Source organism: Tiliqua scincoides, chromosome 4 (genome assembly GCF_035046505.1).
Source record: "Tiliqua scincoides isolate rTilSci1 chromosome 4, rTilSci1.hap2, whole genome shotgun sequence".
In the NCBI taxonomy this organism is placed as follows: Eukaryota; Metazoa; Chordata; class Lepidosauria; order Squamata; family Scincidae; genus Tiliqua; species Tiliqua scincoides.
In genome coordinates, this window is record NC_089824.1 from 164,387,254 (window position 1) to 164,400,384 (window position 13,131).

Here is a 13,131-nt window from a genome sequence, read left to right on the forward strand (position 1 = left end):
CATGCATAGTATTGGACTGTTAGGTTGCAATCCTACCCACACTTACCCAGGAGTAAATCCCATTTACTATCATTGTTAAAAGTATAGATGTAGTAGCCTTTAAAAGTACAGATGTGTAACATTTCCCGAAATGCAGTCATGTAGTACCATGCTAGCATCAAGTCTGATATATACAATATTGAAATGAATGGGGACCCACCTGGAATTGGTTTGTGACCCACCTAGTGGGTCCAGACCCACAGTTTGAAAAAACCATACAGTGTGCTATACAGTATATGTTTACTAAGTTCAGTGGGGCTCACTCTCCCGTGAATGTGTAGGGTTGCAGGTTCTGATCCAGATACCAGTTTTAAGAACCCCAGTCTTGAGCATCCTGACTCAAAGGAAAGTGCCACTAAGTTCAATGGGGCTTTCAGGTTTCCTATGGTTAATATATCTACATGCAGGAAAGAAAAACTGCCTGGGATTTAAGAGCCAATTCAAAACCACACTGGAATGTTAAGAAACGTGTGCGGCTGTGAGGTCCTTGTCACAAAGCGTCTCTACTCTGCACTAAGCCGCCTGCGTTCCGGACGCGCATCAAGTACTCCGAGATGTCCCTGGGCGGACAGGCAAGAACTACATTTCCCGTGGTGCCATGCGGGCGCACTGGCGCGGCAAAGCGACGGTACACATGTCTCAATCCTGAGAGCCCGCCCCCTAGGGCGGGATCTGCGGTGGTGGTTGGTTGGCGCAACTGCCGCTCAGGGCGAGTTCGAGGGTCAGGGGGCGCGAAGGTGAGTGGTTGCTGTTGGGGACTCGTGGTGCTGAGGGATGGGGTGGCCGGGGCCGTCCTGGGGGGGCGGGGGTGCTGGGGGTGTGCCGAGGAGGGCTCGCCTGAGGGGCGGGTATGGCAGGGCCCTGCTGGATGCGGCTCTCCGAGCCCACTCGGGGCCTAAGGCCAGGGTTGGGGGCGCGGTGCAGGGCACCGGGGACCGATCTGGGCCGGGGCGGGGGGCTGCGGGGCTCTCACCCCGCCGGGGAACGGGCAAGCACCGGGGCTGCTGTCAGCGCTGGAGGGCGGGCGGGGGGCGTTGGGAAGGCGGGTTCCGCCAGGCCAGGGAAGGGGACGCCTCGACACAGCTCAGTAAGGCCTGGCTGGCAAGACGCACTGGGGGCCTGTGAGGCGCGCCTGCGTGTGTCCTTGGGGCCGGGAGGTTGGGCACAGGCCGCTGCGGGCGAGGAGTGGCAGGGCTGGGCTTTGGGGAGGGGGTGGGCTGCCTTTGCTGCAGGATGCTGTCGTGCTGGGGTGCGAGCTGGTGGCCGGTGTGGGGGGTGTTGTGGTGGGACAGTGAAGGCAGGGGTGGGGTTTTCACTGGGTTTGGGTTACTTCTGTGTTAGACGAAGGGGTCTCTGGGAGGCAGGCAGGCAGTTGACAGCAGGTGGGAGTGTGTGTACACACACACACACAGGAGGTTGGGTATGTGGTGTATATATCTGACTCCAAGGGGATGACTTCTGTGTTGGGTTTATGTCCCAGTGTAGATGTGTGAGGAACTGGGGATTTGGCAGGCTTGGGTTCAGAATCTGAGGCTGGTAAGCTGGAGTGCTTGGAGGAGTAAGGGAGATGGGTAGTGTGGAGGTGGGGTTGGTGATATGTGTAACTTAAATAAATTGAGGGCTCTGTTACAGAGTACAAATGTCCTAAAGCTATAGATACTTTGTGGTTTGAAGCGACTAATCCCACCTTCCACATATCAAGTGGGTGTTTGAGAGTAGGAGAGGGATTTTGAGGCAAGAAAAACTATGCTGCAGGGATGAAGAGGCTGGTGCTGAGCATCCAGGGTTGAACCTCCCTGAACCATTTACCAGGGAATAAGCCCCATGGAATTTGATTCAGGGTTCAGTTCTAAGCAAGCATTTTTAGGATTCCTGTTCGGGTTTGCCTGATGCTAGTTTCTATTTATATAAAAGTAGGGAACCTCAGATTTGGTTTGAAACAAGTTTATTGATTGGGAAGTGTGACATAGCATTGTATCTAGCTTGCCAAACTGAGTATTTAGTTGAAGCCTGTCATGATATATGCAGGCTCTCTCAGAGTTCTAGTGAGACACGGGCCACTTCCAGCATTTAAAGCTCCTAAGTATAATAAAAATAAACTATGAATGCATGTGTCATGTTTTGGTTTGATAGGGATATGGGGGGAAAAAAATATTAACAAGCGTTCCTGCCTGCCACCCCCCCCTCCATTAGCCTGAGTAAATGTCAGTTTTGTTCTCGTAATTGTTTTATGGGCAGCAGTGTTTTGGAAGAAATTTTATTAATTGATACCTGGATTTTTCAGGAAATGTTATTTGAATATGAAACCAGGGCTGTTGGAATTGATTTAAAATTATAAAGAACCCTGCTGAGAAGGGTAGGTTGAATGACTTTAACCTATGGAATTGAACCTATGTGATTTCACAGATCAAGCATCCTGAGCCAGAAATAGCATTAGGTAACCATGTACCCTGTGGTCTGCTTCCACCCCCACATAATTTTTGTGTGGGCCATAGCTTGCTTAGTGAATGTGACTGTTCTAGGAGTGTTTGGAGTTAAAATTCAGAAAGAGGAGGAGTGCTGTACATTTTTTCTTGTTTGTAGCATCTGTGATTATGATGTTGTCTTCCATCACTTTAATGAGTCCTTATTTAGGTGTCTCAGCTAAACTACTGAGCATTGCCAGACTTGTGTGTCATTTCCCTAATTCAGTGGAACTTTTCTACTTTCAGAGAGTTCTTGTCAGGTGAAGTTGTTTACTGAAGAGCCCCTGAGTGTTGCAGAGGATTTTGAACAGAGTTTTAGGTTGCACACACGGTTCACGTGGGGTGGTGACTAGACTTGCTGGGTCTCATCACACAAATTTTAGCAGACTCCAGAACACACTAAATACATCAGATAAACTGTGTGTCAAGAATGTTTATCTGTTATTACTAATCTTGTCTTGGAGGAGCTTCATAGAGCCTTCTAAGGAGCCCCACTTTGAAAAGAACGACACTCTGTCTTTGAGACTTTATCTTTAGAAGTTCCACATGTCCTTTGTTCATAACTAAGTGTGACTGGTGCATCAGTTTCATTTGTCAAGTGCTCTTTCACTATAGCCACAGGAAGCCTGTTCAGACACTTTTTCCCCTGTCAATGAACCCATGATGGGAGACCCTGCTCTCCTTCCCCCCTGCTCTCCTTCTCCCCTCAGAAACTATGCGCTAGACTTTGATCTGCCAGAGGTCTAAATTGAATGGAAACACTCTGTGTGCTCAGTTGTGCTCTTTGCAGACAGATGCTGAATGTGTGGTTGCTGGGATGAGGCTTGGCCACTGGGTGCAAGTGTTTTGGGGAGCATGACTACCAGGCCTGCTCCCTCTTCATATGAATGTCACGTGTGTGTGTGTCTGAATAGAGCTAAGAACATGTTCTGGAAAACCACCTCCACTCCTTTCGTTGACTGGTTGAACTTTACATTGTGCTTTATCTAAAGTGTGACAGTTGGTGGGAATAGTTCTGTCTGTAGTGTTCCTAAAACAGTTGCCCAAGGAACAATTTTTTTCATGGTGTTACTTAAAAAAAACAAAACCCCAGATCCAATGCTATTTAATGCTATAGGGACTCATGTAAATCTGGCATGTGAGTTTTTGCTCATTAGATAGTTTTTAAATAATCCATGTGCCAAAAGTAGTAAAGTGGGTGGTTCACTGAGGAGTGATAAAAACCTATGGCTTCAGATATGCTCCCAGAAATGCTCAAGTTGATTAAAAACAACCCCCACTCTCTGGATTCTTAAATTGTAAGTTGGAATAAATCCATTGTGCTAGAGAGGGGTTCCTTTACAATGACCATTACTTTAGGGTAACTCTCCATTTCTGGTGTGTGAAATGTTCAGCGACCACCAAGGCTCACTTTTTCATAACATGATTGTATCAGAAATTAAGACTAGACTCTGGAATCTGTTTTATTAAAAAGAAGATGAATGTGGTCAACAAATTATTAAAAGGTTGTGACTGTTATTATTTAAATGTCCATCTCTTCATGAAAAATGCACAAGGCGGCTTACAAAAGTCAGAAAAACTAAAATGTCAATAAAAGATAAAGCAGCAAGTAAAAAACAGAATAAAAAATTTCCAGTAGAATTAAAGCTTAAAAGATCAGTAGATCAAATGTCCGCTGAAAGTGGGAGCTCTTTACACAGTGATGGAAGGCTGTCAAAGAGAGAGGCCTTCTTAGGTAGGAAGTTCCACAATCTGGGTGTGTCTGCAGAAAAGGACATCTCTATATTCTACCTAAATGTAATTTAAATGTGGGTGAGATGAGGAGGTAAACTTTACCAGATGATCTTCAGGCAAGTTTGTATGGGAAAGGATGGTCCTTCAGGTATCTTGGTACCAAGCTGTTTAAGACTTTATAGGTTATAAACAGTACTTTTATTTGGCCCATGAATGATGTGTAAGCTAGCGAAGCTATTGCTATAAGGGAGCTGAGTGATCCTAATATAGTTAACTTCACTCAGCAGCCTGGTCACAGCATTCTGAACAAGCTAAAGTTTCTGGATATTCTTAGAAAACAACAACAATTCTTAGAAGTAGTCCAATTGTGTGGTGTAACAAAAGCATGTTTTGCCATGCCCAGATCTATCTTGGTACAGTTGGCACACCAGCCTAAATTGGGTAAAAGCACTTTTGGCCATGCTCATGAGAGGGATCCAGCAGCATCTGGACTGAGACCCTGCAGTTTCAAAGGACATGTTATCTCATCCAGTACAGGTTGAACTCCTTTTCCAAGATTGGTCAGTTCTACTCACCAGAAGTGCTTTATCTGAAGCTTCAATTTATTCACCCCAATTCAGTTTATTACTGATTTTTTTGAGCCTATTTCACAGCTATCCCCCTGCTTGCAGACCTTTTGGATGAAGGATACTGAATTTTGATTTTGTTTCTTAAAATAACATGTTCCTGTTTAGTTTAATTTTGGCTGAATGTTTCGTACTGTATAATTCCTTTAATATAGAAAGTTGAATATTCATCAATGTAAATGACACACATAGTTCTAGTAAAGGATTGTTTGCGTGGCTTTCATGGAATCCAGGCATGATAGGATTTCAGTGAAATGCCATTAATGGGGAAGATTGCCACTTAAGTTTTCTGCAGGTGCCACTGTGTGGATAAATTTTGGTGGCCCAATTTACAAAAAAGAGCACAGCACTCAAAAATTGTAGACTGGCAAAAAGAGGACGCATATCAAAATGGAGTTAAAGAGAGTTGGAAAATACCTGTGATGTTTTGATACTGTGGTATTGTTCAAGGCAATTTGTTTCAATGTTCTCCTGTTTCACAAAGTTGTGTCTTAGAACTCGGCTATCAAAAGGAGCCTAGGAAGTAGTTTATATTGAATCAGATCATTGGCCCACCTTGCTTAGGAATGACTAGCAGCAGCCGCCAACTCTCCACAGTTTGACGGGTCTCTTTTCTAGTCTCGCATGGAAATGTCAAAAAATGGGATTTTTTGCATGCAAAACATTGCTGTGCCACTGAGCTACACCTTCCTCTAAAGAATGTTTCTCTTTTGAGAAGACATGTTATTTTTTACTTAATTTGGCACCAGTTTGAGGGTATCCCTTTACTACTCTTAGCATAGTAGCTAGGGAGGTTCTCACTATTATCAATGTTTATATACCGCTTTTCAACAAAAAAGTTCACAAAGCGGTTTACAGAGAAAAATCAATGAATGACTCCCTGTCCCGAAAGCTCACAATCTAAAAAGATGCAAAAGAACACCAGCAGACAGCCTCTAGAGAAGACACTGCTGGGATAAGGTGGGTCAGTTATTGTCCCCCTGCTAAAAAGAGGAGCACTCACTTAAAAGTGCCTTTTACCCAGTTAGCAAGGGTTAACAGTCACTATTCCGTTGAATAATTTAAGCAGCAATTTGAGTATACTTAACTGGGAGTAAGTACTCTTGGTCTCAGTGGTCTCAATTGTGAACATAAGTGCAAGATTGTCTTGTAAGTTGAACCACATTTCATGCATTTGACTTCATATTGAACAGTCAATATGCAATGGGCTGCATTTCTTGTTTTTCATGGAATCTGCAGGTTTTGTCTCTAAGAAGTAGCTATTCTAATTAACTCAGCATAGCGGGCAATTGCTTTAACTATTATTGTTGTGGTGAAACCTCATTGAATTTTGCATAAGAATTTCCGCCTGCAGTCTCTGCAGACTTCAGAATGGCTGAAAAGGCGAAAAAACCCCTCTGGAATTGATGTTTTAATGCCTTATAAGGCATTGGAAGGCCGGAAGGGGGTGGTGGGCTTCCGGAAATTGGAAGTTGCATTTTTTACAACAGACATGACTACCCATCTGGATGTCACTTTGATTATGCTTAGATGGACGGACCACATGTTTCCTTCCCTGCAAGGATCGCTTTTCTCAAGGTTACAGGAGATGTTTCTGTGGTGAAGACATTTCATTTGCCTTCCTTGGTGGTTCTTCCATACAGACCCTACCAGAGTGATGTGGGAAGATGCCCCAGTGAAGTGGTTCATATTCTGTCTTAGATCTCAATCCTATTCTTTCCCCCACCAAAGCATGCAACTGTGGTAAAACAGGCAGTGCTGTATGCTATGGAGCGAGGTGTAGATTGGGAGGGAAAAGGCAAATTTTTCCCTTACCCCTTCATAAGCCTACTGATTGCCAGTGAGTCTCCTTGCACCTGCACCAGCTCTTTAGCTGGTGCACATCTGAGGAAACAAAGGAGCTGGCTGCTCTCAGAGGGGATAGCATCAGTTGCAAGTTGCCTATGCTGGGTGCCGCCCCTTCCTGCTTCTGTCTCATCTCCCTGCCCCATTTCGCCCTTTCCACTGACCTTCCTGGGTCAGTGGGCCTTCCTTGCCCTGCTGCTGCTTGCAGGTCACCTTGGCCTCTCCAGTGATGTTCCAGAAGCACATGGCTTTTCATGCTGCTGGAACAGTATTTGCAACTTCCATAAGGCGGGTACCACTGCTGGAACCCAGCGGTGGTGAAGCCCCATAGGATTGGTCTGTGAGTAACATATACGTTGGCCCCACATTACTCCTTTTTTTGAACTTTGTACTTGTGGTCTGGAACTTAATAATAATTAGATCCTTTCTCATTGTATCTTACAGGTGAACAAGTGTGCACCATATTCATATGGGTGTGAAATTTGTTATTACTTGTACCAAAGTTAAATGAAAAACCTGTGAACTAAGGTGCGAGCACTTTGTTCTTTTTTCTCTGGTGTATGTCCTATAGAGGAGAAATTCTTAATTAAAAATTTTAACACTGCAAGCTGTCCATGCTGGAGTTCTGTAGTGGGCTTCTGACAATATAGGTTTGGACACTGCAAACCTATTAAGATTAGAAATGCAGAAACAGAAACACTGTAACCTCTTCTCTGCGCACAGGGGGGTTGCTTACTTGAAATACTTGGTTCTGCAGTCTATGTATAACATTCTCACTGTTTTCAGTACCTTGGGCTAATTGTTAGTGTGCTCCCTTTGCCCAAATACTTTGCAAGGCCTGTCTAAAGTGATTCTCTGACATGTTTATTTTTGAGGAGCCTGAGTCTGGTAAAGAGAGAGTATAGTAGGAGTACTATATTTGGTAGTTCTTTGGTGGGATCCCTTGAGTTATGTTTAACCCCATGGCATTTTATGTGCGTTCCAAAACATGCAGAGAAAAAGTTCTTTCTGTTGAAGCTGGTGGTCTTGTTAGGATCTGCTGCTAGTGATTTGTTTCTTTTTATTATGAGATCTCCTGTAATAAATGAAAGGAGTGGCCCATGCAGCCCTGTATTCCCTTTCAACCTGTACCTGGATTCAGTGGGAGTGTAGTGCAAAGAATATCTGAAAAGATCAGTACTTTCCTTAGTTCCTGACAGAAGGAATGCCATCAGAGTTAAAGTTGTACCCACTAGTCATCCTTACTATATTTGGCCACTGACGTTTCCTAGTAATTAGATGCATAGGCCAGATTATGTTATATATTTACAGACCAGGGCCAAGGCCAGGTCTAAAGACCTTTACACTGAAACCAAGCGGTTTGGGAATCTGGTTACTGCCTGGATGGGAGACCGTCCGGGAGTCTTTGTATGCTATGTACATTAACCTACAGTGTTTCCTCATCTCCTTGCTTGAGGCCTGCTGGATCAGGCTCATGGTCGATCAACTCTAGCATTCTGTTTCCCACAGTTGTCATCCAGATGTACCCAGGAATGGTAGGAAGGCAGTAGTCTTCCCTTTTTGTTGCTTCCTTGCTGTTGGTATTCAGAGGTATCCTCCCCCTGAATGTGGCAGCTCTACATACCTGTCATGAGAAAAAGCCAGGGAGAAACCTCTTTTCTATGAATTTTTTGAAGCCATCCAAGCCAGTAGCCAGTAGCGCATCCTGTGGCTGTGTATTTCATATATTAATCATGCATTGTATGAAGAAGTACTTTCTCTGACCTGTCTTTTGCCAACAGTTTTGTGGATCTTGCTGAGTTCTAGTGTTGTTTTAGAAGGAGAAACACTTCTGTCCACACCATGCGTTCATTTTAGAACCTCTGTCACCTGCAGTGGCCTTTTTTTCTGAAAGAGAACGGCCCCAAGTTCTTTTTCCTTGGAGTCAAGGTTTAGTCCAACCCTCTGATAGTTTTGGTTGTCCTTTTCCAAATCTGCAGTGTATTTTTCAGGACAGCCAGAACTGTACAACGTAGTATTACAAATGTGGCTGTACCATAGATTTGTATAAGGGCATTACAATACAAAAGGGAAAGTCTTTTTTCCAGTCCTTTTCTTAATTCCTAGCATGGAATTTGCTTTCTTCAGAGCTCCTTGATACTACTGTTTTCTCTGAGATATCTACCATGAATTTAAGATCTTTCTTAATTAGTCACCACTTGTCGGTGTTTATGTGAGGTTAGAAGGTTTTTGCCTCAGTGTGTGTCACTTTACATTTACAGACATGGAACCTTCGTTTTGTTGCACATTCACTCAGTTTGGAGAGATCCTTTTGGAGCTCTTCTCGGTCTACTTTCACTATGTGGAATAATTTGATAAAATTAACATTATAATTAGATGTAATTTGTTTGGGGCAGTATGCATGCCTGTCCTGCTGGTGGGAGCCAACATAGCATTGGGCTGTTAGGAGTCTTTGGTGAGGGACTGTGTAAAAAGTTTTTTTTTTTTTACAGCCATCCATCTGTCCACATATTTGTTGATGCTCTAAATTAATGCTAAAAATTTAGTGAGACCGGGCTTCCCTTTGTAGACTCCATGCTCATCCTTTTAAAACAAGATTTTTTTTTCTATGCTTGATCATTTCATCTTTAATAATGTTTTCCACCAATTTTCTTAAGAGTTAATTCTAAGCTAATTGGCCTGCAACTTCCTGGTTCCCTCTTAGATCCTTTTTAAAAAGTTAGTTTTCCATTTACCATTTTTCAGACCTCTGGAATGGAGTACATTTTTTTGGATCAATAACATATTTTGTTAGAAGATCAGTGATACCACATTTTACAGCGCAATCCTATCTTGTGCTGGAACAGGCAGGCCAGGAGGCTCATGCTGTATTCTGTGCAAGATAGGGGCCCAAAGTGGCTCAGCTAGAGGTAAGGGGAAACTCTTCCCCTTACCCCTGGGTAACAGCAGCCCCAATGGGTTTCCTCAGATTTGCGCCACCTCTGGAGGCGGCATACATCAGAGGAGAGTGGAGTGGCTTGCAGCTGCTCCGCACTACTTGAGGAACTGGGTTGGGATCTGGCATAAGAGCTGGGTTCCAAACCCACCTCCTGCTCCCCACCTGCCCGCCCTCGAGACCACTCTCTGCCCACCCTCCCCCTGCCCTGGAACGCCTGCCTCCTGCCTCCCTCCTCCCCACTCACCCCAGACCCTTGTGTTGGCCAAGCTCAGCTGACACAGCCCTCCCCGTCAGAGACGGTGCGGAGGCTGAAGTCAGCCTCCACAGCCCGGCGCGCATCCCTGCACCGGCCCAGCCAATTCTAGAGGAGGAGCAAATGTGCTTTACGGCACGTTTGCAACTCTCCTGTGCCGCAATTAGTTAATTAACGGCCCATTCCTAACCCATGTATCTAGAGCTGCAGCAGTTCCAATGGGACTACTCAGATCTGCACCACCTAAATAGGTAGTGAGGATCCGATCAGCCTGGAGCTGCTCTGGGCTGTCTAGGACTGGCGTTAGTATCTGCACAAGTGCTGGATCCTAACTCCAGTCCTGGGTGGTCTGGAGCAGCTCTGAGATGCTTGCATGGTGGCGTAGATTTGAGTAGCCCTATTGGAACTGCTGCATCCTTACCCCCTGCTGCAGCTGGCTCCATACCCTTCCCGCTTGGCTATGGCCCGCTCATGGAATTGCCTGCAGCCTGTCCTCCCCCGCCCCAGAAGATCTCCTTCCTGCCCTCCCCTCACCCCAGATCCCATCACTGGTCTAACCCTGCCAGTGTGACCCTTTTCCGTTGGTGCAGAGGCTGAATCTGGCCTCTGTGGGCTGGTGCACTGTCAGCTGGCCAGCCGACTCAGAAGTAGGTGCAAACATGCACCTGTTTGCACATGCATGTTTGCAACACTCCTGGGCCAGCGTAAAGGACTTATGCCGGCCCAGCGCAATCTCTGGATTTGCTCTATGAACTCTTGGGTAGGTGCCATCCAGGCTAGTTTTTCATTTGTTTGTAAGCCATAGAACTTCATCTCTAGTTACTGCAATACAACCCAGTGAGTCAGATTCCTTCCCTGAAAAAGTCAGTTCAGCTATATGTCCTACATCTCCTGCAGTCAAAATAGATGCAGAGAATTCATTTGATGGCTCTGCAGTCTCCTGATCTCTAGCACACATTTCACTCTCTTTTTGTCTAATAGTTTAACTGTCACTCTAGTTTATTTTCTGTTTCTGATATGTTTAAAGAAATGTTTATGCGATTTAAAAGTTTTTAAAAATATACTCCTCCAAATACCTTTTTCACTTGCTTTATCAATGATTTTGACAGAGTATTTGCATTTTTTTTTAATTTCCATTTTCTGGCCCTTTTCTAGTTCCATTAATTCTTTTTGCCAACCACATTGGTAGCACCTTGGATTTGATGGTACTTTTCCTAGTATGTGGTATACTTTCTAGCTGCCCTTCTGTTGTTGTTGGTTTTAAATAGGCATTTTGGAGAATTTTAACCCGTTGAATTTCTCCTTCAATTTGTTTTGAACTAGTCTCCTTATTTTTGAGAACTCTTCCCTTTTGAAGCCAAATGTCACTGTGTTCAACTTTCTCAGCAATTTTGCCCTTACATATGCAGTACATTGAATTGGATAGTGCTGTGGTCACTGTTTCCATTTGATCTAGTCTTGCACAGCCATTTTCATTCCTTCTTTAGGAAAGGTGTTCACAGATCCATGGTTCCTTACTCTGCTGTACCTCCTTTTTCCAGAATTCTTGTTATGGTATTTTAAATTATCAATTAATGAATATTTCATTTGTATGCATCTATTGTGATGTCTTAATAGTTTTTTTGTGTGACAGTGATTATGCCTTTGCCTCTTATTGATTGAGCAGGTGTGATGCCTTTGACGTTTGAATGAAGGGTAGGGATAGCGGCAGAGAGCTTCACTTTGCTGTCTTCCTACAGTGATAGTGGCAGCTTTGCTTTTGGAGAGATGCAAATACTTCTGCAGTTGGTGGTAATGAAGTGGCACTAAGCGAAGGATAACTTTCCCAGGCTTTGCTTCTCTCTCAGAAGGCTGCGTTGGCAGCTCTAGGTATGTAGTAAGTGAGTCAACTTGTGCAGATACATAAAATGTACCTTTAATGTACTTGACTTAATATGCGTTTGACCCTGGTTATGTCAGTATAGACTTTTGCAACCAGTTGACCAGTGTGTGCCTTGTTGGGATCAGAATGTGACCCAGTTCATTTACTTTGTGTGTCAAGCTGAAAACTGCAGCATATGAGTTAAACACCCTACAAGTAAGATCTTATGCTGCAGAGAGGGAATGGGGGATACTTTTGGACAGTACAGTTGTGTGCTGCTTAACAACAGGGATACGGACTGGCATCCCTGTCCTCAAGCGGGGCTTGATGGTTATGCAAAGCCTCCAAAGACGAGGGGAAACTCCACTCTTCTCACCTCCAGAGGTTTTTCTGATATATGAGACGGCCACCGCCATTCAGGAGGTCGCACCTCCCAAGCCTTCAAAACTGAGGCTTTTCTGCGTCTGCGAGGCTCAGAATGCCCCGGTTGAGACTTCTGGCTTCCTCTGGGAAACTGGAAATCATGTTTCTTGCACTATTGGGGCATTCTGAGCCTTGCAGAGGCAGCAAGCAGACGTGCACTGCCTCTGGGAGGCTCAGAAACGTCTCTGGAGTCGAGGGGAGTAGAGCTCCTTTCAGCTTCGAAGGCTTGTGGGGTGCAACCTCCTGACCAGTGGTGGCTGTTGCATATGCGACCTGTTGCTAGCCGGAAGGTCAGTAAGGGGCACACACCTGTATAGAGAAGGTCTAAATCTGTTGCTCCATTTGACTTGTATCAACGTAATGGTGACTGAGCTATAAAGAATACCAGAAAACCCTTACAGCAATTGATAATAAGTTGGTGCCAGCAAATCTTCAATACCTGACTACTGTACAAATTTATCTGTTTTTTGTTGAAAGCCAGCTGTTGGAATTATCTTAACTGTCTCATTGAGCCCATGCATGGATTTGATTTGTTTTAATTACACTTGCTTGTAAAATTTAAATATTAGTATTATGCACAGAGATCCCATAAACCTAAGATTCATAGGCTAGATTTGTCTCTTTGCAAAAATTAGTTGTATGACTGTATAGTTGTGTTTTTTTTTGTAATTGCAAGGCTGGTGTTACGCATTTCTCATGGGTCACGCAGGATCTCTTTTCTCTGCCATTGTTGGAGAAATGATAGTTCTTCTGTTTCCAGGTCTGCTCAGTTTATGGAATTCAGTGCTAGCTGTGTCTTTACTGAATCCCAGCATTTCCCTCAGCATCAGGACTTAATAAGAGCTAAAGCTTGACTCTGGAACACATTAATTAGAATATGAATGCATTTGCATTTCTGTCTCCTGTCAAAAAAGGAACACAGTCAGCACTTGCAAGTTCCTTTCCAT

The 13,131-nt window shown here is 44.3% G+C and overlaps 1 protein-coding gene across 2 annotated transcripts in view; it reads left to right on the forward strand.

Annotated features, from left to right (window-relative positions):
• The first annotated feature begins 717 nt into the window (after positions 1–717).
• The window catches only part of ERI3 (ERI1 exoribonuclease family member 3), a 261,189-nt gene continuing 248,775 nt past the window's right edge, over positions 718–13,131 (forward strand). The window contains exon 1 of one of the 2 annotated variants that reach the window (XM_066624931.1): positions 718–776. The gene's annotated coding sequence lies outside the window, so the exon portion shown is untranslated. Of the gene's footprint in view, positions 777–7,166; positions 7,238–13,131 lie in introns of those variants that run through there. The other variant, XM_066624932.1, reaches the window with a different exon arrangement.